This window comes from Podarcis tiliguerta (genome assembly GCF_965153285.1).
Source record: "Podarcis tiliguerta genome assembly, chromosome: 8".
Taxonomy (NCBI): Eukaryota; Metazoa; Chordata; class Lepidosauria; order Squamata; family Lacertidae; genus Podarcis; species Podarcis tiliguerta.
In genome coordinates, this window is record NC_139541.1 from 76262310 (window position 1) to 76288585 (window position 26276).

The 26276-nt window shown below is 45.1% G+C and overlaps 1 protein-coding gene across 1 annotated transcript in view; it reads left to right on the forward strand.

Annotated features, from left to right (window-relative positions):
- Positions 1–579: 579 nt before the first annotated feature.
- Positions 580–26276, forward strand: part of POU2F2 (POU class 2 homeobox 2) — a 110283-nt gene continuing 84586 nt past the window's right edge. Inside the window, exon 1 of the mRNA XM_083455198.1 lies at positions 580–925. The gene's annotated coding sequence lies outside the window, so the exon portion shown is untranslated. The remainder of the gene's footprint in view (positions 926–26276) is intronic.

Genomic DNA, 26276 nt, shown 5'->3' on the forward strand with positions numbered 1-26276 from the left:
ATAGTGTTAAGGTACAAAATAAGGAGAGGGCAGAAGGAAGGTGTTTACAGACCACACACACACACACACACACGCTGCATACAATACACCCCAGGATCCTAAGCATGCCCAAAGAGAACCTCGCCATTAGCCTCTCCTACTCTCCGAAGTCCTGCCGTTTTTCCATTCCTATTTTCCTTCCCATTTTAAGGGGGGGGGGGGCTCATCCTGCTCCAGGACTCAAGAGAGCTTTCCCCTCTCACCCAAACCCTAAGGCTTTTTCACCCTAACCCTGTCCTAAATCTTATAATTCCGCCCCCCACCCGTCTTAAAGTTCAGAAGCACCTTTCTCATGCCCCCGACTTTGATGCCCTCCTTCCCTACACCTCATTTCCAGATCGTAAATAACCCTCACCTTTCTGTATTGCCCCTACCTTCATTTCTCCCCCGCCCCCACCCTCCCCCCCGTCCTTGCCCCAGCTGAAAACACTCTGGGCATTTTTCTTTCTCCCTCTTCCAAAGACCCGCTGCCCCCCCCACTCAGTCCCTCAGTTTAACAAATTTGGAAACAGCCCCCCCACTCTAAAATTCGGAAGCTCCTCTTATTTCTTCCCTCCCATCTGCTCCCCCCTCCAATCAGGGCTCCCTTTCACGCGCGCCCCATCTCCATCCCCATCTGCTGTTGCTGCCCTGAGCATCTTTCATCCTGGTGCTGATGCTGCTGCATCTTTCTCGTTGCCCGGGCAACCGTAGCCGGGGAATGGAGAGGGGAGGGGGGAAATGATGGAGAGAATCCGGCGCGCGCCCTGGCTCGCGCTCTGACTGCTGCTGCCGCCGCCGCCGCCGCTTCTGCTATTGCTGCTGCTTCCCCCTCAGCCCCTGTGTATCTGGGCTGCACCCATGCGCGCATGGAGGAGTCAGCTTGCGCCCACCGATGGAAGCAGAGGTAGGTGCAGTCTCTATGCAATCCCCCCCACCCCGCCTCCTCCTCCCTGTCTCCTTCCCTCTCTCTCCCATTTAAAAATCTTTAAAACTTTGCATATTAATATCTGCGCTTTGCATAAATCTCACCCGCTCTTTATTGATTGCAAAATGCTTAATGCAGCAGCTGGTCTATTGCACACACACACACACACGCACACACACACAAGGCAGTCTATTCCTTTCTCTCTCTTCGTCTCTCAACACAGCAGCTGCAATTGTTCCTTCCAAGAGCTTTCTTTTTTTCCTCTCCCTGGCATATTATTTTTGCTGGTCTCTGTGGCTCAGCCTTTAAGGAAACGGACAAAAAAAAATTGCAAAGAGGGGAAAATAATAACGGAGAGATGCATATATAAAAATGCATTTTATTTTTATTTTTTTACAAAAACAAATAAAATGCAAAAATGATACAGGCGTGTTTTTAAAGGGCATTTTTATTCATTGCAAAGGGGAGGCGTTTTTTGCAATGGCAAAAAATGATATTTGCTGGCCGTTCTTTCCTTTTGCAAATGGCTTTGTGCACTGAGCGAATGTTTTAAAAAATATATCTATATAGGCTTTTTTTGCATGGATGAAAATAAAATCAGAAGACAGAGAAAACGCTGTAGAGGATTTTCTGTAAATGTCTCTTTGCTTTTCTGTGGCGGTGGCTCGGCTTTTGATGCTCTGGCGATGGAAGAAAGAAGGGAGGGGAAAAAAGGAGGAATAGACAGAAGGAACCTGAAGAGATGGGGGGTTGTGGCTCCGGCGTTTACGGTTTTGCAAAGCGGGCATATATTGTTAGGAAATGTATTGCAATATTTGGATTCCTAACCCCCCCTCCGCCCGCCCCTGAAAAGGGGGGTGGGTTGTGCTGTGTATTAGCGGCGATTGCTTTCATACACTAAGGGGGGTGTTCTGTGTTTATTGGGGTATAAGTGAGTATATTAGACCCCTCTCTATTATAAACTCAAGTTGCATAATGCGGGGGGGGGGGTGTGCGAACCGAAGATGGAATGGTTTGGATTGTCCAAAGAACCGGTGTTGAGGGTGGGGGGGAAGAAAGTGAAGGTTGTTGGAGGGGGGGGGGGAGAGAAGGTGCAATGGCCGAAGCGAGGAGGGGGAGGCAGATACATACAACGAGAACTGGACTCTTCTTTTGTCCATGGACTGGGTGGGGGTGGAGAAGAGGGAGGAAAGGAAGAATGTTATTAATAATTATTAGCAGCCCATGGCAGCTATTGTGTGGAGGGAGAGATATTGCCAGGATCTGGAGGAGGTGGGAGCGTGGGGGGGGGGCGGCGCAGGGGAGACCTGGGGTAGTGGCTGGATGGGTGAAGAGGTCAGATTCTGTGTTTTTTTTCGGGGTGGGTGAGTGTATGAGAAGGGGACCTATATGAGGGGAAGGTGAGAGGAGGTGGATATTGGGGGGGGCAGGGTGTGTGGCTGAGGCAGGGGAAGAGAGTTGGGTAAGAAAGAAAGACTGCTGGATAGAAGAGACGGGAGCTCCTGGTGAAGGAAGGGGGTTCAGTGGTCTGGATTCAGTGGGGCAGAGAGAGAGAGAGGTGGAAAGATACAGCCAAAAGAATGGAGATGGACCAAAATTTCGAAAGTGAGTGTGTGGGTTGTGAGGGAAGGAGACAGAGAGCAGGGAACACATCTCCTAAGAATAGGGTTAAGAATAATGGATCTAGGGGTGTGGCTGTTACCTCCACCATCCTGAACCCCTAAATCCAGAACCACCTACCCCCCAAATTCAGGTTTGGTGCGATAGCTGTCTGCCAGGCCAAGTTGGAACACCATCCCAGTTTTCCAAAACGGATGCTATTTCTGCTTCTTGAGTTTTTAGAGAGTGAGCGAATTGAGGGATGCCTTCTGGTCTGCTGTCCCAGAGCCTGGCATATCCTTGGCGAGTCTCTCTCTCTCTCTTCATTGGCATTCCCTAACTTGTCCATAGTTACTTGGAGTTCAGAAATGACTAACTGGGCTTTGCTTATGGGGTGAGGTGGGGTGAGATGGGCTGGGCACTTACAGGACATTGCCATGGGGAAATGGGGAGCAGTGGTTATATGCTGTAAAGACCCCCTTAGTCCTGACAGGTGGGCACTGGTGTAAGTGAAGCTGGCAACATGCTAGGCTGCTTGCCACTGACCCCCGCCCCCGGTGCTTTGTCAGTGGGTTCATTTAAGACACCACATTTTTACCTCTTGGCTGCTTAAAGCACCAACAGCACTGTTGCATTTTTCTTTAAGCAGTTGCAAGTCTACCTGTAAGCAGCGCTGGTAGATAATTCACGGTTCTTACTTTTGTGACAGGGAGAAGTGGAAATTACTCTGGAGTAGGTTCTGCAAAAACCTAATAAATGCAGAAGCCGCAAAGAGTTTTGTAACAGTCCTTTCCCCTGCCAGTTGCATTGTTGGGTGACACAACAGCTTTTATTTCTTCTTAAATATCCCCATTCAGGCCTCTGCAATTTGAGATGTGCGTGTGTGTGTGTGTGTCTTATGTCCCTGCAAGTGTACAAATTGCCCCTGTGGGTGTGCATAATCCATCTATTTGTCATCTATGGGAGTTTACATTTTCCTATAGAGATTGCATCCCTTTCTGTTCCTTGTGTGTCTGAATTGGCATGTCAGTTGTGGGGCTGGTAAGTTTCCTTGAGCACATAAAAAAGACCACACAGTTTTGGTTCAGATTATTTATGGGGAAACACCTGTATTTTCCTAGATTAATCCTCACAAAACAGACTGGAACTGCCACCACACGTATAAAGATTAAGTCAAACTCTGGAAAAAACTCTAACCTTCTATCATTCTTTCATTACCCTAATCTTGTGCACTCAAGTTCAAACGCTTGTGCTCCATATTAATTAATCGGAGGAAACTAACACCTCCTTGTTCGCTAATGTGGATTAGAATCTTTTACTTCATCCATAAACATGGATTGAAAGGGTGAACAGCCCCCCTCCCAGCCTTTTATCACTCGGGTTGTGAGTCCAGTGTGATTAAAGCTCACTATGGGGTAATTAATCTACATTAAGTGATAATGGGTGTGTGCCCTGTGTGTGTACGAAAGGGTTGTTGAAGTGTGTCAAGCGGTAGCAGCGATACATTGTCGTGCCCTCTTGTTTTGTGCGTGGCCTTGTGGTGTGTGCGTCTGTTGATATAATGGTGCAGGTCTTTCTTGGAACAAGTCCTTTAGTCGCCAGACACTTCCCAAATCTCTTTGCTATTACTGCCTTTTCCTTGGATTCTGCAAAGGGTTATTCCCTTTTGGGTGTGGGGTGCAAATCACGGGAAGAGCTCCTTTTGCCTGAACTGCAGAGAATGCCTCGTTGTCCCCTTCAGGTCTGGTTCTGTCAAAAGGTTGGGCTCGGCCCCTGACATTTTGCTGTGGGAGGGAGAAGAGCAGATGTCCCTCACCCTCCCTTCTCAAGCCAAGGTGCATAGTTAATTGGCTCCTAACTGGAATATTTCACAAGAGCCCCCACTTCCTATAAAACAGAATAATAAAAAAATCAAATGATTCAGAATTTGCTGCCTTTTCCTGGCATCCGAAACCTGCCTCAGGTGGCTGCTTCACTCTACCTCATGATAGGGCCGGCCCCATCTGTTTACTAGGCCTCGTTTTCATAGACCCATAACTGAAACACTGTATTTCAAAATTACATCCCAATAATCTGGGTTGGTTTTTTTTTTTAATCTGGAAAAGTTGCAGCTCCTTGCGGCTGGTAACCCGGACGGTTTGAGGAGGGAGCTATGAGCTAGAATTTGCGTTTCTGTGTCGGATTTCTCTCATGAGGAGCCATAGTGACTGAGGGGATTGGAGTGCCCCTGACTTTGTGAGAGCTGGGCCTAGTGGAGAAGGCAGAATGGTTAAAGCTTGAAGCCATGTACACAAGATCACTCCTTTACTCTGCATGCTCGTTGATCAGCAGTGATTGCGGAATCTCCCCTGGAGTTTTTGCAATTGCTAATCTGGATTAGAACCCACGAGTATAAATTGAAAGGGGGCGCCATCCCCATGTGTGCAATACGGTGTGCTGATGAGTATCGGCAGGCAGTAACGCTGAATATATATATTTGGAGAACGTCCCCTATAGAAGTGTGGTGTTGAATCGGTGTCCTTTTATTTTATGGCACCCACATCTGCTGTGTGTTGTCTGTGTGTCTGACTCCTGTGATTTAATTGTATCGTCTTATGTATTTAGTACAGCCTTGTCTTTCTCCTGCCCACCCCCAGTGTCCGCTAGACGCTACGCATAGGGTTGGAGCAGCCCGGTATGAGAAGCGCCGCACTGTTCTGTTGTTGTGTGTTGCTCTGTGGGTCGGTGCGGTTGCTTGTGTGTGTGTCTGCCTTCCTTTTTCTGTTGGGTGTGCATCTACTGTTGTCAAGTGAGACCTCATTTCTCTGCAGTGACCTTTTTTTTATTGCTGCCTGGCATGTGTATGTGCATTTGTATGTGCGGGTGCCTCGGTAACCCTTTCAGCGCTGCAGTGCCTCTGCCCCTTGTCTTCCTCTACAGCTCACCCTACTGGTTAGGTCCAGTGCGGAAGCCCTTCCAGGGCCTGGCCTGCGATTTCCTCAAGCGACCTGCTTACCGGTCCCTTGGCAACAGGGTGTCCTTCGCTGCCCCATTTCCCTACATTTCCAGTCCCAATACACGCTGCTCTGTGAGCTTCTCGGTGCTTGCCCTTGTCTGTCTGGAACTGTGTGGCAGCCTGACAAGATGTTGACACCCTTATAATGTCCTCGTTCTCCCCTGTCCTGAGCACTAGGACTTTTCAGTATATATGTATATATTTTGCCACATCCCTCCTTCTATATGATCCGTATATTCTTTGAAACCCCTGCACGATTTTGCCAGTTCCGTGTTTTGTGCGTCATACCTTTTATTCTTGCTCTTTTGCTGTTTTTTCCTCACCTTCCCTTTTAATTTCCTCTACTTTCCCCTCTAATTGTCATTGCATTATCCCCCCCCCCCCCATTTCCATTCCCCTTTCTATCACCCATTTCTCTCCTTTTATGTCTCCTTTGGCTATACCTCCTTCCCAACCTCTCTGACAAAACCCCTCCAAATTCTGTTCCTATTATACCATCGGACTTGGTCCCCTTTGTCCAAACTATATTTCGCCCTTAGGCCGCGCTGGAAGTCGTATTTCTGCTGGGAACGGAAGGTGCCTCTTTTCGACCTGGCTTTCCTAAAATCCAGAACGTGAGATGCAGTGGCACAGAGAGAGCCTTTAAAAACAAATAAGTAGTTTTCTTTTATTTAATCCGAACCCAGACTCTTAATTTAGGTTTAGTGGGGTGCTTTACTCCCAATTGTGAGAGATGACGCGTTAGTGGGAAAAGCGATCCCTAGTTCTCCACTGCTACATAAGAGCAGCCATTTCCTGGTCAAGAAACTGACCGCCAGCTCCATCTCACCCGACAAAGAGTCCAGGTCATTTATTCCATGAATGTCACCTGGGGAGGAGGGGAAGGGAGAGAGAGAAAAAGCAGTCATACCCTTCAGCCATCAAACACTCCATCCCCCCCCCCCCGCACCACTTTGGTGTCAGTTTCAGTGGGAATTAGATGCTTCCCACCCCCCGAAACACACCTTTACCATATTTTTCTCTGGGGTGGTGGTGGCGGCCAGAAGGCCAGGGATGTGGTTGGTGTTAGGACGTATCGGGGAGGCAGAAAGGGAAAATGTATCTGAAATCAGGGGTCTGTTTGCTTTATCACAAGCAAAGCAGCCTCACATTCTAGTCCTGGAAGAATAGAGGGATCCGGGAAAGGAAGAAATCATAGAAAGAGGTGCATAAAAGGATTCGTTCTTTCGTTCACCTTGGCTCTCCTGAACAGCTGGAATTTTTAAAAGAAAGAGTAAAAATTGCAGACAGATAGAAATATAAGAGGGGAGCGATAGAAAGGCAGCCGCACATCTTAAAACGAAGAGCAGGCCCCAGTAACAATTAGTAAAAACCCATCGTCTTTCTTGTTCCTGATGTACAATTTATCTGTTGTGCAGTCTGTGTAATTGTGTGACCAAGAGATTCATTTACAAATCGATGCATGTTAAATGGGAGGCAGTCAATTTAATTACCACTCTTTCTAAAACTTGATTTCCCCATCAGATAATTTATTTTTAAATCTGCATCTTCCAGATGTAAATATAACGATCTTTTTGCAAATCAATAAGGGGACTGTTGTTGAAAAGTTTTTTAAATGTAGCTAGAAAAAGATGGATTTGCTTGTAAATATATAGATCCAGTTAATCTATAAACAGCAGATTGATTTGTAAATGGAAGTATCAAGATACGTCCAGCCTGTATCTTTAAAACAGAACCTTTTGGAATTGTAGGTATAGCAGTTATTCCTATATATATATGTATTACAATTGAAGATTTGTATGTAAAGTCTCTCAGTTTGCCTTTCCCTATCAGTACAGTACAGTATTATGCAAATATATACACCTGTCCTAAATAGCAGGTGCCTTGCTCGAGATCAACACATCTGTAAAAAACAAGATCAGTGCTCCAATAATGAAAACAAAACGAGTTAACTCTACATATAATTCCACATTTGAAAGTGTCTTTTGTTTTGAGCTTCTGTAATGGATCTATCAATAACAGGATCAGTCAGTAAATACATTCATCCGTATCAATAATATCCGGTATCTATCTCCAGAATACAGTTCAATAAATATAAAGGGATCGATTTACAAACCTATAAATAATATACATCACTACATTGCGTCCTTCATTTTCCATTACACCAAGAGCACTTCAAAGCACTTATGCAGTGTAAAAGGACTATTGTGAAACAGCCGATCGGGCCCGCTGCCTGCAGTTTTTAAAAAGAGCCTTAACAGGAATGAAGTGGTAGGCCATAAATAATAAGTCTGTTTCTAAATATGTTTGCATAGATTTGCATCCACATTTTCAGATGCAAACAAATTGCATAATTAAGAAGTATTTGCCGTCCCCTGCCAAATTGTGGTGCAATATTAATAACCGCGTCTCTCTTTCCTTTTACTTTCTCTTTATTTTGGCTTTCTTGTCTGTGTCTGTCTATCTGCTTATCTATTGTCATCTGTCACAGCCAAATTAAGTCCAACCCATAATCAGTTATCCCAGTTCCAAATCATACTTTAAGGTATCATAGATACAGAATAATGGGGCCGGGGGGGGGGGAGATCTATTTTATTGGATCGGCTAAATTATATATATATATATATATATATATATATAATCAACTTGTATGTGTTTTTAAATATATAGCTACAATAGATCCATTTTTTAAAAAAAGGCATAAATATATAGAAAAGCCGTATGCCATACAGTTTTTTAAAGAGAACACTTTAGGTGCCTTGACGTGTAATGATTATTCCTTTCTACAGAGATCACTGCAATTAAAGATTTATATGTGCCTCTTTTATTTTCTATCTTTTATTGGCATGATTCTGATTTATTTCGGAATCTGGGCACCTGCTAAATACCAGATGTGTAAGGAAATCGAGGGTAAACATCATATAGATATTCAGAAAATTACATTGTAGAATTACACACTGAAAAATGGCTTCATCAGTTAACAAAATTATTATTTTAATCTTCCCTAAAAACCCTCACAATTCTTCTAATCTGAACATTCTGCGATGGGATTAATATGTAAATTATTGCACAGATATGAATTGTTAGTGCGAGAGGGAATGTTCTTCTGAAGATTTTGGAGGTGGGTCCAGTGTTATTGGTACGTGGCTGAGAAAAGGGGGTACAGGATTGGTGCGAATGGAAAACGGGATGGGAGGTGGAGAGGACGAGATGAATGAGTGCAAAAACTCAGCAGCCTGGTTTAGAGGAAGGGCGACCGTGGTGAAATTTAGATGCGTGGAGATCTTGTTAGACTTTTGACATGTTTTAAGAAAATTCAGAGGGTCCATACCTTTTGGACATTGCATTTGTCTTTGTCTGGATGTGTGAAGAGGCAAATATCACCCCTGCTGTCCCAATAATCCTCCCGGTCTACCCCTCAGCCTGCTACTTTAGAGAGAACGGAGCCATTCGGCTCCTCACACTAGGCTGGCAACCAGTATGTTAAATTTCCCCACAGCTGTGAAGACAGCCACTGCCACCTCACCGCACAGGAAGGAAACAGCCTCCATGTTCTGAACAATGATGAACATTAATGGAACCCAGCGCAGGAAGCAGACGGGATTGTTGTACGCTATGTTGAGAAAAATAATTGTGCCGCCACGGCGTGAGTTCTATTCGACAGTGGCCCTACGCTGAAAACTACGGTGAATTCGGGTCTGTAAAACACTTTCCCTCTCGCCCTTTTTGTCGACAATTTAGGCTTCAGGAAGCATATTGGACCAGAAGTGAGACAGTTTTTTACAGCCCCGAAGCCTAACAGCTATATAATTGACACCTTGCTTTCAACGAAGGCAAATTCTTACCCCTTCCTAGACTGCAGTTTGCACGTAACGTATGGTGGTTGTGCGAAGCCTCCTCTGTGGGCCCCGCCACATCTGGGCAGAACGTTGTGCAAAACACTTTCGGAAGGTTTGTGATGACATGCCCCATTCATATTCCAACCACAGCCCTGGCTAAACATAAAAATGGGTCATGCATTTTGATCCAGTGACTTGGCTGTGTTCCTGACGACCTTGTTGACAAGTTGGAATAAAAGTACCTTAGAAGACCCATTTTAAACTTAGCCACATAAAGCAAGCTCGCTAAATCGGGGGCATCGCCAGTTTAGTTGCATTGTAGTTAATAGGACCAGCTCGCTTTAAATCTAAGTACTTCAAATTAATTGGTTTTGTGGATCAGTCTAAGAAACATGTTTTGCTTCATTCGGTGGCCTTTGAGTGTATATCTAGCTAGATCAGTAGTCTTTGTACAGAGTTGGGATTAAATGTTACCTTCTAGATTTGATCATGTAGATCATTGGGTGAGTAGCAGTGAATTATAGCCCAGTGTAAAATCTAATCTACATGCTAACCCCCCCAACTCCCTATTTTAAATATGGGGTAAAGACCCTCGCTCCAGATTGACGCCAGTACATCTGTAGGTTTTGAAACCGAAACAATTTCCTTCTGCCTCTGAAATAGTAAGGTAAATGCTGATAGGTATTTTATTCTGCATAGTGTAGAAAAAAAAATGCCTAGGATGCAGTCTTGGGATATTGCAACATGTTTTTATTTGTTATGAAGTGAAATAATCCCACCTTTTACCCTTGTTGAATTTTGTGTGTTGCAAAATATTTTATGTTTGTTTCCACCACCCCCACAAAATAATTGCAAATCATAAATTTCATGTTTGTGTGCCTTTTTTTTTTAAAAAAAAAAGTAACTGGCTGTTTTGTTTCGGGATTTGCCTCTCCCCCACTTTCTTCCCCTAATTTTCTTTTTTCTTCCTACCTTTTCAAAAGAACAAACAGCAAAAAATAAGCTAGAACTGATTGCAATCTTGCACCTGATATTTCTAACATTTAAAGCAGAAATAATTCCTTTTGAACGAAGGCTTGTATTCTGAATGATTTGTGAGAAGATGCAGTTTTGTGTTGCTTTTTGGTTTCCTCTGATTCTTACGGGGTGTGTCTGTGTGGTTGAAAACTGTATCCTTACATGCATGTACAAACCATTGTATTCTGTGGTAATTAACCCAGCCATCATAGTTTTGCTGTGTGCTTGCAGTCACTGCAGTGGATTGGAATTCTACTTTGCCCATAACTATACAATGTGAGAGGATCAAAAAAATAAATCTTATTTCCCCACTTTTTAATCACCCTTGATTGTTGTTTTTTTAAAAAAAATTACTGGGATTTAGCGTTGAGTGGGTTTGAGGGTGCACTAATTTCAGAGGAGACCTTTCTAATTAAAGTTCGTAATAATAACGTTGATCATTTGATGCTTTCTAAAGTGCTTGAGGGTGTGCGAGTAACTTCCATTTGTTCTCTTCTCCTCAGACAAAACTGTAAACGGGTGGTGTCTGTGCTGGCCGGGTGTGTGTGTACCATAGGCAAATGCACAGCATTATCTGCTGGTACACTTTAGTCTCATTTGGTGCTTGGAGTCAAGTCTCCGAAATTGTAATTCCCACCTTTCCCTGTGCCTCTTTAGGAGTGCGTATTGGGGATGGTAAACCTGTGCTGGAGACTTTGAATGTGGAACCAGGGGTGGTAGTTATTCCAAGTTAGCTAATTTGCAGTAAAGGGGTGTGCTCTTTTGTCAAGGCACAACAGGGCCACCACAATCTGGGGTTGCTCCCCTCTTTGCCCCTTATTTTAAGGGGCACTACTTACGTTAAATGATTGTTCCTTATTCTGGAACATTACTGCTTCTTTGGTCTTAATGGGTGTCCTTTATTTCTGAAAACTACCACTCTGGAAGAGCAAAAGCAAAGCAGAGAAGAACGTGAACGAGGCAGTGTTCAAGGAAAAAGTAAAAAAACAAAACACCAACCCTAAATGGATTTGCAGATTAAGATCCCAGCAATTGGAATGTGACTGGGGCAGGAAGGAAATTGGTTATTGGCAGAGGAATATAGACAATAGTAAGGAGTACAATGGGGAAAAGGGTTCGCAGCGGCAACCTAGTGTTTACAAGAAGGCCGGAGCCTCTGGTAGATGGGGATATTTAAGTCTATGGAAAAGTATCAGTGATTCTGTACATTGTAGACAAGGGTCTTCTGTTCGTATTTTCACTATAGCCTTTCTGTTGTGGGTATATATTTTGATTTGGGGTGGTGGTCAAAAAGTAGATTGAGATCTGTCAGTAGATCTCTGGGTCGTTTGCAGTAGATTGGAAACAGTTTCGGACTTCTAATTGCTCAACACACACACACACACACACGTTAGGCTGTTAGTATATCCCTGACCTGTAATAACTCTGATGCAATGTATGGCTTGTGGGGTGCAGTAGTAGGCAATTGTCTGTCTTCCTGACCACCATTTTGCATCTGGCACCATCCCCCTTAGCCACCATTTTGCCCCACTGGGTTCCAGCTGGTGAGCCACATAGGGTGCTAGTAAAAAAAGCAAAACCAATAGACCCCACAAGTCCAAAGTCTTTCCACGCCTGCACTTCTTTTGAAATACTGGTACCTTGCAGATCAGGAACATGAGCGCTGATCCTTTATTGCAAGTCAATGGCTATACTTAAGGTACCATAGCCACTTTTTTATACCCTTAATAGAGGCTATTTTTTAATGGCTCCTACGCAGAAGTTCTATAGGGGCAGGCCCTCTCTGCTTTTTTAGGTCAGAAAAAAAGCACGTCTATTGAATTGCTGCCTGCTGTATAGCTGTTAGGTAAGGTAGCCAAGTCTGTAGTTGTGAGGGATTTGGAAATATACTAGAAGCCTGCAAAGAGTGAAAAGTAGGGAGGCTGTGGAATTAAACGGACCCTAATTAAGGTATCGCAACACAAGAGTAAACTTAGTGTTCCTGGGTTGCTGCAGGCGCAGGAAGGAGTGTGGTTACCTGAAAAGTGTGTGATAAGGTGCCTGTTTTGGGGTAAAGAAGGAAGAAACAGCACTTTCATAGTTTTCGTAAGTGCCTGTTGGGTCATGCTTGGCAGAAAAACTGGCAGCTCTTTTAAGTCCTTTTTTCCTCTCTCCACGCGCAGGGTGCTTACAGTCAGACAACCTGTTACACCGCCACAATCACTTGAACATACAGCTCATATATGAAAATAGGCACACCCTCTAGGAAAATTGGGACGTCCTGATTGCCACAACCAGTGACCACGAGCACCCCATCACCACACTGGGAAAAAGTCTCACACTACTTAGTGCTTGCAATAGAAACACTGTAGTTTTTATTGGTATTTTGTCGCTCCTTGATTGTACTGTATTCCAGTTTCAACTATATTGTATATTTGGTGCTTGCGTTGTGTTATTTATATATTATTGCACGCTGCCTGGAGAGGTATGCGTAACAAGCAGTATTTAAATAAAATAAGTTGAGAGTCCCTGTGCCTTACCTAGGCGATTAGTTGATGTATGTGTTGCCAGAGCTGCAGAGCAAAGGATGCAATACTACGTAATTTCACTCACTGTGTTTAAAGTGGAGTCCCACCCCTCGCCAAGAGTGTATTGGGTTTGCGCTTCAGGTGCGAAGATGTATGTGGCTGGCCCTGAATGTATAATCGCCTTCTTGAAGGTCTATAGAAAGGGAGTGGCTCCGATAGGCAGGTCTCAAATATGGCTTGTTGGCCGGTGAGTTATGTTTTAAGCATGTCAGCTAAGTCAGCTGAAGCCCACCCACCTCTTTGTGAAGGGGCTGGCGAAACAAAACACAGCGTTTAAACACCTTGCCACATGCAGAGATTGATTAATGCATGTAATTGACACCTCTTGGCTATCGTATTTATAAAAAAAACCACGCTGTACATTCACCTGCCGCGTTTCGTCCCAAGGGACTTGCCCAAGGTCACTCAAGAAGCTTGTAGCAGAGAAAAGGAACTAACCTAGACATTTGCCTCTCAGACCAGGGCTCATTGCTCCTGTATTATCTGTCTGTCACCGTCAGGGATAGGGAAGAAATTCAGTTCCCATTCTAATGGGAACCCATCTAATTCGCCCTTTCCGAAACAATACAGGAATAGCTATGTCCTCAAATTTTGTATTCTCTGAATTTTGCAACGCAGTTCTCTAAAACAAAACAAGGTGTGAAAAAACGTACATATTATGGAAAAGTGTGCGTGAAAATGAATTTATTGGTGAAAACAACTCACAAAAGTGCATTATATCATGCAAAATTGATTACAAAAAATCGTATATTGGGATGAATGCACACAAAAATGCTGATAAATTTTTGTGAGGGTTTTATTTTACTTTTTCACTTTTTAAAAATGCAGATTGTTATGGAAATGTGGCAAACTTAAAATGGAAAAATGAGAAACAGAGAAGCCTAATACCTGATACAGCAACATTTTCATTTATGGTTTTCACCGAATGCTAAAGCTGTTATACATGTACAAAATGAATTTAAAGTGTAAATGTAGGGTTGCCATATTTCAGACAGTGAGAGTCAGGACCGAAAAGTTGTCGAGCTTTTCTTTGGCAAGATAAAAACAAACAAACACCGAAAACGTTTTTGAGCCATACGTCTGGATTTCCCCTTTGTGTTGTTGTCCAAAATAAGATTTGTATCGGTATTGGAATTTACTTATTTATTAGAAATTCATACTGTCCTCCATCCAGAGAATGCAGAATGCACAACAACCCTAAGAGGTAGTTTAGTCTGAGAGACATTGACTAGCTCAGGGTCATCTACTGAGTTTTGTGGCTGAGTGAAGATCTAAACCGAGGTCTTAACAGTGCTGTTTTGCAAGGGTGCTGTATAGAATATACAGTGGTACCTTGGGTTACATACACTTCAGGTTACATACGCTTCAGGTTACAGACTCTGCTAACCCAGAAATAGTACCTCGGGTTAAGAACTTTGCTTCAGGATGAGAACAGAAATCGTGTTCCGGCAGTGCAGCAGCAGCGGGAAGCCCCATTAGCTTAAGTGGTGCTTCAGGTTAAGAACAGTTTCAGGTTAAGAACGGACCTCTGGAACGAATTAAGTTCTTAGCCCGAGGTACCACTGTAATCTCATAACATAGAACAATGGTCTAGAGTCCTTCAGGATTCCTTTGCACATCAACTCATCTGTGGAGGAATCACTACAGAGGTTCCACAAAACCCCACAGGATTCTGGGTCATGTTCTAGAGTATGCTCACACAGGCTGGAACTGTTTGGACCTCACTACTGTGTCACCTGAACTGAGGGAATGACAAAAAACTGGGGTCTCTAATATGGTGTCCATGGGCAGAGGTGGAGCTAGCTGCTCTGGCACCTGGGGGGTAGGGCTAGCTGCCCGCAGGGGTGGGGCTGCGAGTGTCCCAGGGGGCGGGACAGCGATGTCACCCCCCCCCAGGGATGACACCCGGGGCGGACCGCACCCATCGCACCCCCTTCCTACACCAGTGTCCATGGGCACCATAGCACCTTCAGAAAATCCACTTGGCACCACAAAGCCCACAGCCCCCCTTTTTAAATTGAGGGGTTTTTTTGCGCTTTGGTGCTAGTTTCGCTTGTTTTCATTAGTTCCCCCCTCTGTGAAATAGGTCCTTTGTGGTGACGCCTGGCTAAGGCTTGCATCTGTGTTGTACATTTAAAGTGGTATTATACCACATTTAAAGTGGTATTATATTATATATTTGACAGTAATGGCTTCCCTTAAAGAAACCTGGGAACTGTAGTTCCCCTCACAGAGCTACAGTTCCCCTCTGTTCCCCTCACAGAGCTACAGTTCCCAGAGTTCCTTGAGAAGAAGGATTGATTGTTAAAACGCTGAGAATTGCAGCTCTCCGCGGGAGTAGGGGGGTCTCCTAAAAAACTAGCACCATTTGCAGTTCCCAGAATTCTTTGAGGAAAGCTGTGACTGTTTAAAGTGGCATAATACTGCTTTAAATGTAGTAGCAGGGGAAGCGCTGGTAGAGTTGGCAAGCTGCTTTTTCCAGGAACTATTTTCTGCCACTACCAATCTCTTCACCGATCCCTTCACCAACGAACCCATTGGAAGCTTCTGAGGAACTCAGTGCTGCCCAGAACACATTTTGAAAATAAAGTTGGCAGTGTAGCCAAGAGATCATTAAGTATCTAAGGGTGTGTTCACATTTCTTTCCTCCAAAACTGGTTGCTTAGTTAGTGGCTGATCTCAGCATCGGTGGCTGCTCTGTATTCCCTGGAAATTGAGTAAGGGGCTTGGAAAAACCCAGCCTTTGCATTAGATTCTGCCTAGGAGGAGAAAGGACTTTAATAAGACACACCATGATGCACTTTAAATTATGCTTTTGTACACACTGCCAAGCTTGTTAAAACATGGATCTTTCCTTCACCTTCTCTGCGGATGCTTATGCACTGAGTGACAATTGTGAACTATGCTGGATATCGTGAAGATCGAATCAGAGGGGGTTGATGGCCAGTCTGGAATAATTATTTCAGAATTAAAGAGCGCCACGAGCAATAAAATGCTAAGAGGCAATGTAGAAATGATAAATAGTAATATTGATCTTTCGGTATACACCCTTTGAAAGTGTTATCAGGTCTCCGCTATGAAAAGCAAAGAACCTCTGTCTTACTCTTACTTTCTCGTGAACCACCCTGGGATTTTCAGATGAAGGGCAGTATACAAATTTAATACATAATAATAAAAAGGGAGTCCCTTTCTCCTTCTCTCTTTGGAAATGACATGGGGACATGCCACCAAGGGGACAAAACTATTGTTCCTTGCACCACCAAGGGCTAGTCAAAGCCCTGCCAGGGAAGGAAAGAGCTGTTGAAGTTCTCCATCTTCAGGGATAACCCAGGAGAATTTTGGCCATGGACTCGCTACCTGCTGAGGAAGATCCTAGTAAATGTTTTTGGCAGTGAAACTTCACCAATCTCAGTCTGCCCTCAGCCACCCACCACTTGCCTTCCTTCCTACTTATGAGTCCAGAGGATGCCTGCCAGCTTCTTCCACAGTAATCTCCATGTTGCCATTGCAGAACTCAGCCGGCAAATGGATGGAGACACAGTTAGAATGAGTTTCCTCCCACACCTGATGGCTGGCTCTGACCACCAGTGGTTCTAGGATGAACATATATTCATGACTGGGTCTCACCATTGCCCCATATCTACTGAGAGCACATCAGCACTCCCTTGCAACGGTGGATTGTAGGGGAAGTTCTGGTGGGGCAGGCTAGCCACTTTCAGTGCACTATTGCCCACAAGTTCTGATCTTTTCATTGAGGAACCCCCTGCTAAGCTTCCAAGGAAATCCAGGGTTTTAAAAATCATTGCATTATCACTGCTCTAGTGTGGACAGCAGCAAAGTTTGCTGGAGGACTAATTTGAGAACAGAAGACCACCGGCTGGTTGCCCTAGCCAGTCTTCCCTCCCCACCCTTCTTTTGCCTTTGGTTAGCAACTGGGGCCCCAGACTTGCCCCTTCCCCATTTTATTTCGCTGCTGCTCTGGTGCTGGGGAAGGTTGAGGCCATATTGAGCCAGCAGCTGCCAAGGGCCCTGGGAGGTTTTTTGATTTTTAGCAAGCAAATAAAGGGGAAGAAAACAGAAACAGCAGATTGGGAAAGTAGTTGCCTAACGCCATCAATGGTAGAAGTCCATTCCTTAAGTTTGTCGCGAGTAATTCCACTTTCACCAGGGGCGAAAGCACATTGTCACATACATTTTCCTGATATAATTGCTTGTTTCCCTGTCCGCGACAATTGATGTGTAGGGCTTTCATAACTTCGGCATGGCATGTCCTCTGCAGAATTAGGTTCCCCTGGACAAAAACACACAGTGGAGATGGATTCACAATCCATGCACATCACTCTCAGGGCGTATTTCCTCTGTTTGGCACACTAGTGGAGCCCCTGCCAGGCTGGAATGCGAAGGGAACCCTTGCAAATGAAGGCAGAATGCAATGGACAGCTAGCCACTTGGCTGTCTTTTGTTATGGAAGTCCACCTGGGTGCCTGCAAACCTGCTTGCAGAATGCCCAGCTCTAGTATGTATTCAGAGGCTCTGCATGCCCCAAAGGTGTAAGGGTTGTCAGCTATTTAACCAGCCTGCTCCTGTGCTTTAAGCAGTTGAAGTTTTCTCCTGGCATGTTGATATAGCGAGGGGGAAAGCTTCGCCTACCAGTGGCGCAGTTAGATAATGTTAGCCTCTAATACCCTCCCCTTTTTTATATGGTAATGTGCAAGAATGTAAAGAAGAGACCTGCTGGATCAGGACAAAGCTCTTAAGTCAGGCATTGGCAAACTTGGCCCTCCAGATGTTCTGGGACCAGTGGTCAGGGATGATGGGAGTTGTGGTCCCAAAACATCTGGAGGGCCGAGTTTGCCTATGCTTGGTCTAAGTCCAACATCCTGTTTCACACAGTGGCCAACAAGATGCCCATAGAAAACCTGCAAGTGGGACGTGAGCACAATAATCTCCGCACCAGATCCTTAGCAACTGGTATGCAGAGATACACTGCCTCTAATACTGGTGGTAATATAGCCATCATGAGTAGTAGCTGCTGTTAGCTTTCCTGTCCATGAGTTTATCCAACCCCCCCTTTAAAAATTACTGCATCTTGTGGATTTCGTAGTTTTTACTATGGTACTGTGTGAAGAAGAACAAAAATGACTTCCTTCTACCCTTCATTCAAAAATGTGGTACGTCAGCTGCCTTGCTGTGTTTGGGCAAGCCTCCTGCTCATTCTGTGGCTGGAGGCCCTCAACTTCCACCCCAAAATCCTTCCCTGATGGCGCCACTGAACATGAGAGCAGCTCTTCCAGAGAAGTTCCATGCAGTCCAGCATTCTGTTCCCCATCGGATGCCTCTGGGAAGCTCAGAAGCAAGGCAGGAAGGCAACGGCACCCTGTCACCTATTTGTCCTCAGCATCTGGCAATTCAGAAGTATTCTGCCTGAAAACATCGAGCTTGCACTTAGCAATCGAAACTAATGGCCACTGATAGACCTGCCCTCCATGAATTTGTCTAATCCCCTTTTAAAAGCCGGCTGAATTAGTGGCGATCACCATATCTTGTGGTAGTCAATTCCGTAAGTTAATTATGCCCTGTGAGAAGAACTACTATCTTTTCTCTGTCATGAATCTGTCTTGCTTAATTTCTCTCTCTCTGTGTGTGTGTGTGGTTGCTGTTTTAATGGCAAGAAGAAAAGCCAGTGGGAAAGTTGGCAACCTGACAAAGGCATGGAGTTCAAGACGAGGGGGAATCTCAAATTCTCCCAAGCCTTTTGGCTTTCGGCACGGCAAAATTGCTGGGAAATCCTGGCCGTTGTGGGGTGTGCGTGAGAATCAAAGGGCACACTGGTGAAATGAACAAGTGCACACATCCCTTTCACGTGTATTGCAGTAATGCCCAGTATTATTACTCCTGCATTTTATTTCTATGGGTATACTACACTGTTGAGCAGTGCTGCCAAATTTTTAATAATGGGATGCTCTTGCGCCCTGGTGGTGTCTGAAATGAAGGACATCTTTTACATGCTGCGGAAAAAGGAGGGATGCTTATTCCCCCTGGGACTGTGATGCCCTGGGTTAGTGTAGAAGGCAAAGCATGGCTCACTGATGACGTACTGGCCAGTTTTTGTTGGACTGCCTGAAACGCTGTTGGTTTCAAGCTGCCTGGGGCCGATGGGAGTTGGAATCCAGTACCTTCTGGAGGGCACCATGTTGGCTACCGCTGGTCTGTAGGAATAGGCAACCTTTCCTCCTCTTGTCTGGAACAGAAATAAACCTAGTGATTTAAAATAATAGCAACTTGCTTCGTTCCCCAGCCAATTTGTGGCCCCTGAAAGCAGCACCTTGGGCAAAATCAGCCAATCTCTTGATTTGAGCTCCCGGGAGAAAAAGGTGGGATATAAATGCAGTAACTAAATAGCAATAATAAAGAAGGAAAACTGATGTGGAGTGGTGGTGGCAAGCCCACCTTTGGTATAAGAGAGTTCCCCTTAGGGGAAGGCTTTTGAAAGGGGGGAGCTTTTCAAAGATAACAGAACCCATGCGAGTTTGTGGGACAGGAAAAGCATGGCATAAAATTAACTATGTGCTTGCACTCAAATATTGTGTTTTCTTTGAAGCTGCTGGTAAGGAGGGCCAACCCAAAAAACATCACACCCCAGAAAGAATTATTTCCCAGGTTTTGTCTCGGTGTCAGCCGTCTTGAGCCTCTGAAAAACAGCATATAAATGTTTAAAATAAGTAAAGATAAGGCCATGAAAAAGGCGGTTGGAATGGGTGCAGTAGCTTCGTGTAAAGATCAACCCTGAGCCCCATCGGGTGAGAATAAGACCGAAGTGTTTGCAGCGTGGGCTGATAAGCCAGATGCTAACCGCAGATTTATTTTAGGGGTGTGTGTGTGTCTCCCCCAAACAATGGAGATGTAGTGGGAGGAATAAGAGCTTACAAGATCAGGTCCTCATCCGTGACAGTGAATCGGAGGCTAGGTAAGAGCTTGGGCTATCTCGGCGACAATAACCATCCTTCCTGATCAATAATACATAATGAACACCGCATCATTAAATAATTCATCGGCAGCAAATAATTTCTGTGCCCCGAGGAGGGGAAGAAAAGCCATCTCTTTAGTGCCCCGCTGGGCCAGCCTTGTGGTTTGCAGTGATTAATTAATTTTATTTCATAATTAGCCCCCATCCTGCTGCCCCTGATAGAAGATTCCCATGCAGGAAAAAAAAATAGCTTTGAAAGCCTCAGGGGTTTGGTAAGAAAGGAAATAGAGCAATGCTTGCAAGATTGGACCTGGTGCAAACGCATTTCTTTCTTCCCATTTTCTCTCCCATTCTTCTTGCTTCTGTCTTTTCTTTCCTGTTGTGTTCACTGTTGTACATCTTTCTTGCTCATTTGCGTACGTCCTTGTGTTTTTCTTTGGCCAGCTTTCTACGTCTTCTTTTAAAAAAAATCTTTTTCAAGTTTCTTCTTTGATCCAGACAGCTTTTGTTTAAAACGAGCCAGCAAAATAACCAGCCACCCACTCGCAACACCCCCTTCCCCCTTAAGAAAGAGAGAGAGAGAGACTCTTTCCCCAAGTCTCCCCCAAATGAGACAAACCAGTGGACCACGTCTCTTCTGATGTAGAGGATCACAACCCCTGTCGCTGATGGAAGGCAAAGGCAGCCATGCAAAGTCCTCATTTGCCATAAGAGAGTGCACAGTTCTGTGGCCGAATGTCTAATTTCCGTGCCTAAATTATCCCAGCGTATTATTGGTTGCCAAAGGGGCAAAATCTAGGCATCCCAAAAATTTAGCCATGTTGACCCAGAAGAGGAGTCTGTACTTGAGCAAATTGTGTGTGAGCTTTAGAGTTATCTAGAACTCTTCATCATGCTAAATGATAAACAAAGCTGGGGTGTTGGTGGAAAAACTTAATTGTCAGCCACGTTACTGCCCCCTGCCCTCTTTTATTTGTTTGCCGTATAGCTTGATTAAAACTTCTGGAAAACCTGGGGGGGAAAACTTGTATTATGTTTTATGACATTTTGGTTGGCTTAATAAATACATAAAGACCCAAACACAGATTTTTGGAATCCCAAGGACTGTGAGAATGAAAAGGTATGTAAAAAACTTGACAGATAGAAAACCATGGGGGGCGGGTTAGTATTCCAGGACTATTTCCGCTGAGCTTGCCAAAATACCCCCAACTTTTGATCATACAAGAGTTCAGAAACGCCAGACTTATATACCTGTATCTGTGCTTCGACGACTCCTCCTTTCTCCTCACCCTTCCCAGAACATGGAAACCTCTTGCCTCAGCTCCCCCCTCCCCCAGACCATCCCTTCCAGTCTCCTGATGCAGTTGGAATGTAACTGGATTCCACTAACCGGATTTCTGAAGCAGATTTTCACAGGTTCAGCAATTCCCGACTGGGGATGGTGGGCTGCGCCGTTCTTCGGTTGCCCTGTCCCTGTTTATTCAGGTCCAGCAGTTTGGCAGCAAGCGAAGAGAGAGAAGGGAGTAGGAAGAAAGTATATGGATGAACCTCCTTTCTTCCCTTAAGGACGCTTGGGGGTGATGGGGTCCAAGGATGGGGCAGTTTCTTCTCCTCTCGTCTTGCTTCCTGATGGCCTTAGCACGAGCTGTGTTCTCTCTTCCACGGCCAGACCGTCGGACAGCGCTCCTAAGCAAGATACCTCTGAATATGTAAATGCAGATTTGTAGACAATCGACAGAATCTGCATTGGGTCACAGTTCCCAGGAAACCTGCGTATACTTCAACCATTCTTACGGACACGTTTGGACAAAGTCTGCACACAGCCACATGATGGTGTGCATGTGTGACACTAAAAGCGCCGTTTAGCCTGCCGCAGAACAACTTGGGATTGCGTGTTTCTTTGGATGTGTGGAGATCCAGTTTTCAAAGGTGGGCCCTGTTGGATGGGGGATTTACATCTGGGATGAAGCTCAGTGCTATGCTTTTCCCACACCAAGAATTCCTGCAGTGCCTAATGAATGAAGGGAAAAGGTTTTGTGGCACCTCATAAGGCTTTCCAAGTACTCTGCACCTGGCTCTACCATAAGAAAGTACACAGAGCTCTGCTGCATCAGAGCACACCCCATCCATCTCTGCATCTTGCTTCCAACAATGGCCAAACACTGGAATCTGGATGGAATCTGGAATCTAATGGACCTTTGTCTGATCTCGTAAGGCAGTTTTCACAGCCTTATCCAGCAAGCATCGTTTAAATCTAAAGCACTCTTAAATCATGCAACTCAGCCCTGAAGTGCATGAAGTTTTGCTCTGCTTTATTCTTCCCCTTGCTTGCTTCACTAAATCTGGAGCCAGACAATTGTCTCTCGTGTGTTTTCCTAGATAGCTGGAGACACCTCGAAAGAGCTATTGCTGGTGGTCATGTGAAGTTTCATCGGTGCCGAACAGGTTTGGCAGGTTTTCGTATTGTTTCAAAAACCTACCAAACCTGTTTGATCAGCGAGGCAAAAGACGGGAACTGATGCCTCTCCCAAATCATTTTCAGTTATCAAAAATAAGCAGCTATCTGCCAGATCCATCTTAAGAAAAATAAAAAAAGCCAGCAGGGCAGAAACATTATTGCCTATTTGGGAGCGGTTAGAACACAGCCCCCACCCTCTTGGGCCAGTGGTTTTATACCTTCCCATTGTATGCTTTGCAACATGGATGAATTCCTCTGCTTTGTATCAGTTCCAGTGTGTCTGCATGTCTCAGGAGAAGTACCGCATTTTTCGCTCTATAAGATGCACCAGACCATAAGACGCACCTAGTTTTTGGAGGAGGAAAACAAGAAAAAAAAATATTCTGAATCTCAGAAGCCAGAACAGGAGGGATCTCTGCGCAGTGAAAGCAGTGATCCCTCTTGCTGTTCTGGCTTCTGGGATAGCTGCGCAGCCTGCATTCGCCCCATAACACACACACACATTTCCCCTTACTTTTTAGGAGGGAAAAAGTGAGCCCTATAGAGCAAAAAATACGGTACATCTTTCCTTTTATGTGCTGTGATGCTGTTTCTGTCTGGACATCCTTGGTTGTTCGCCACTGCTTTGGTTCCAGTTTCCTCCTCTCTCTTCTTCGGCCCTGGCATATTTTGTGGCCGGTGGAAACACCAGAGCCCCATCACCAGTCACGTCCTCGAGCCATTATTCGTTCGTTGCCCTTGTGACCTTCACCAGGATGGTTTCGAATTCATATTTATGGGGTCACAAGGTGGGGGGTGAGGGGAGGAGGGGCGTGCAGGGCAACACAATGGGATCTAGGGTAAACATGACCCCTCTTCTACACTGCAAGCCATATGGGCATCCAAACCAGTCCATCTCTCCAAAGCAGAACATGCACTGCTTCAGCACAAGCCAACAGCACACTGTTAAGCTTTTTTAAAAAATAAAATGTGTTAGTATCTTCAAACTGGAGTGTGACTATGCTGTCCTGCACCATGAGCAATGCACACAATGTACACAATTAATTAAAATAGGCACCAGGGTGTCTGCAGATGACAATATCCTAAAAGCCAGTTCCCATCTCCGTTCTCCAGCTTGCTGTGCAACACACACTTAACTCTCCCCATCCAGACCCCTGTAATCTGTAGACAGTAGTTGTGCACTGAACATAGAATTGTGCAGTTGAAAGGGACCATGGCAATCATTTAGTCCAACCCCCTACAGTTCAGGAATCTTTTGCCTAACACGGGGCTCAAACCCACGGCCCTGAGATTAAGAGTCTCATGCCCTACCAACTGAGCTAGGCACTTGAATGTGGTCAAGCTGTCTTTTGGGACCAGTATTTGGGCGCATCTGAAAGTGAGCCTTTGGGCGGTTTCCTTCCAACTCTACAATTCTGTGATTCTATTACTCTAAGTGGCAAAGGCACATCAGGTTGATGCGGGTTTTCGGTTACTTGGGATCCTTGACTTATTGCATATTTGCACCAAATCATCATGTGGCGTTTACCCTTCCAAAGGAATACACCACGGAGGCCAGCATGGCTGCACAGAATGGGATGCAGATTACATGCTAATTGCCTCTCAGAAGTCAGATTATCTGAATTTTAGGATGAGATAAAGCAGGCTTACAAGTAGGCACTTGCAAGGTTACCTGTGGCGAGTTAAAGCTTTGTCTGCAGGTGACCAAGCAATAAAGATTTTGTAAAATGGATGGCAGTGGGTACTTTTTTGTCAACGGGCTACAAACAGCAAGCTTAGATAGGTGTGAGAAGATGGACTGGCAAACACTCGGCTGGGAATTATTTACAGATTTTATCTAAAGGCAGAATTGGTATATGTAAGATAAAATCCAGGTGTTGTGGTATCCAGTTGTGCATGGCAATATGTCTGACTATCTATCTATCTATGATAAAGGATAAAGATGCAATTGGCTTAAAAACAGGCCATAATCTGAAACCTTCACCTACCACCCCGCCCCAGTTGTATTTCTGGATCTCTTTCTCTTTACTTCCTCATCTGTTTCATTCATGCTCCCTTTGACATGCATATTCACATGCAGTCAAGCTCCTCTGGCCCATTTTGTCTGCAAAAAGATATTTTTCTGACCTTGATACAGATATATAACCAGAATGGGCAACACCAGATTGTCCCCTCAGTGACTTACTGTGGGGCACATTGATGGATACTTAAAGCTCTAGAATCCTAAGTTTCATTCAGAAACAAACAAACAAAGTTTCTAGACCTCAGGAGGGTAGAGATAAGATTTAGATTTAAAATTGGACAGACATGGTAAAGGATTGGAAATTAGGAAGCACACTTCGCATATTATTATAGATGTATGCCTGTGAAGTGCTATTTTATGAGTTGCACTAAGTTTTAGAGTAACAGGTCCAGAAGAAAAATACACGATGGGAAAAGTACACGATGGCTGTGATGAAGCAGTGCCAGAGTTGTGGGAGTTTTGTATGGAAGCATTATTAACAACGTGTGCCATTGAAATAAGCACATTATAGCTGTGGCCCTCTCTCATTTGTGGGGGTCTTCATTACTAAGCAAGTATATGGCAACAGGGCGAAGAGTTGGGAAAGTGGCCTCTTTTTTTCACATGTTCACTTCCCCTGCCCCCTCTTTCCCTGCACAGGGGTCTTTTCCTGTACCTTCTTACCCCACAACCCATGTATTTCCCCTTGCCCCGTTCCTGTCGATAGGTTAATTGCCCAGGGTCAGGGTTATTGACAGCCTGATTAGTGCCCCTGTCAGCTCTGTACCAGGCTAATCTAGGCGGCCACAGCCCGGAAACACCAGCGCATTGATTTTTTGGGGGATTCCCAGCGACCCCCGCGCTGACACATTGATCCGGCTCCCGGGAGCGAACTCTCTGTCAGCGCTTTGCTGCAGGCCTGCCTTCCTGTCCCAGCCGCATGCACTCCGCGCCAAACTCAGGCTGGGAAGCTATATATATATATAAAAAAGAGGCGCCAGGTTTTGTTGTCGCTATACTTGCTGGGATTAAAAATGCCCAATTTGTGATCCCTTCCTTGAACCGCTAGACCACAGATGTCTCCCACAAGTGGCAACAGTAGAGGGACCTGACTCCCCAGTTTGAGGCAAAGTATTGAAATGCCCACCCCTCCTCCTTCTGCACTGTGTCTCAGAGTGCCTAACGTAGAATCAGAGAATCATAGAGTTGGAAAGGGACCCTGAGGGTCAACTAGTCCAACCCCCGGCATGGCAGGAATCTTTTGCCCAATGTGGAGCTCAAACCCATGACCCTGAGATCTCATGCTCTACTGACTGAGCTACCCCAGGACTAGGACATCCCAGAGCTTCCTTCACCTCTTCCCTAAGCAAAGGCCCAAGAGGTTTTGGTGCCTGAGGCCGAACTCTAAACAGTGCCCCCACAGAAGTAAAGAATACAGCCAACAACTGCATCATTGACAATGGAGGTTCTCTGCCCCTGCAAATTCATTTTACTTATTTATCAGATTTATACCCCGCCTTTCCTCCAAGGAGCTCACAGTGGCATACATGGTACTCTCCCACCCCATTTCATCCAGACAGCATCCCTGTGAGGTAGGCTAGGCTGAGAGACTGTGACTGGCTCCAGGTCACCCCCAGTGAGTTTCATGGCCTAGCAGGGATTTGAACCATGGTCTCCCAGGTCCTAGTACAACACTCTTGGCCCTGGTGGGGTTTCTGCTCTTTCATTCTCCCACCTGCGCTGCATAGGCCCTGCTTGCTACAGCTTACACCCTTTCCAACCTCTGTCAAGGCCCTCCCTTCCATCTTGGGGGATGCAAATGCAAAAGAGGATAGGGGTCTTGCACCTTGAACAGTGGTGTGGAAGATGGGAATCAACACCCTAAG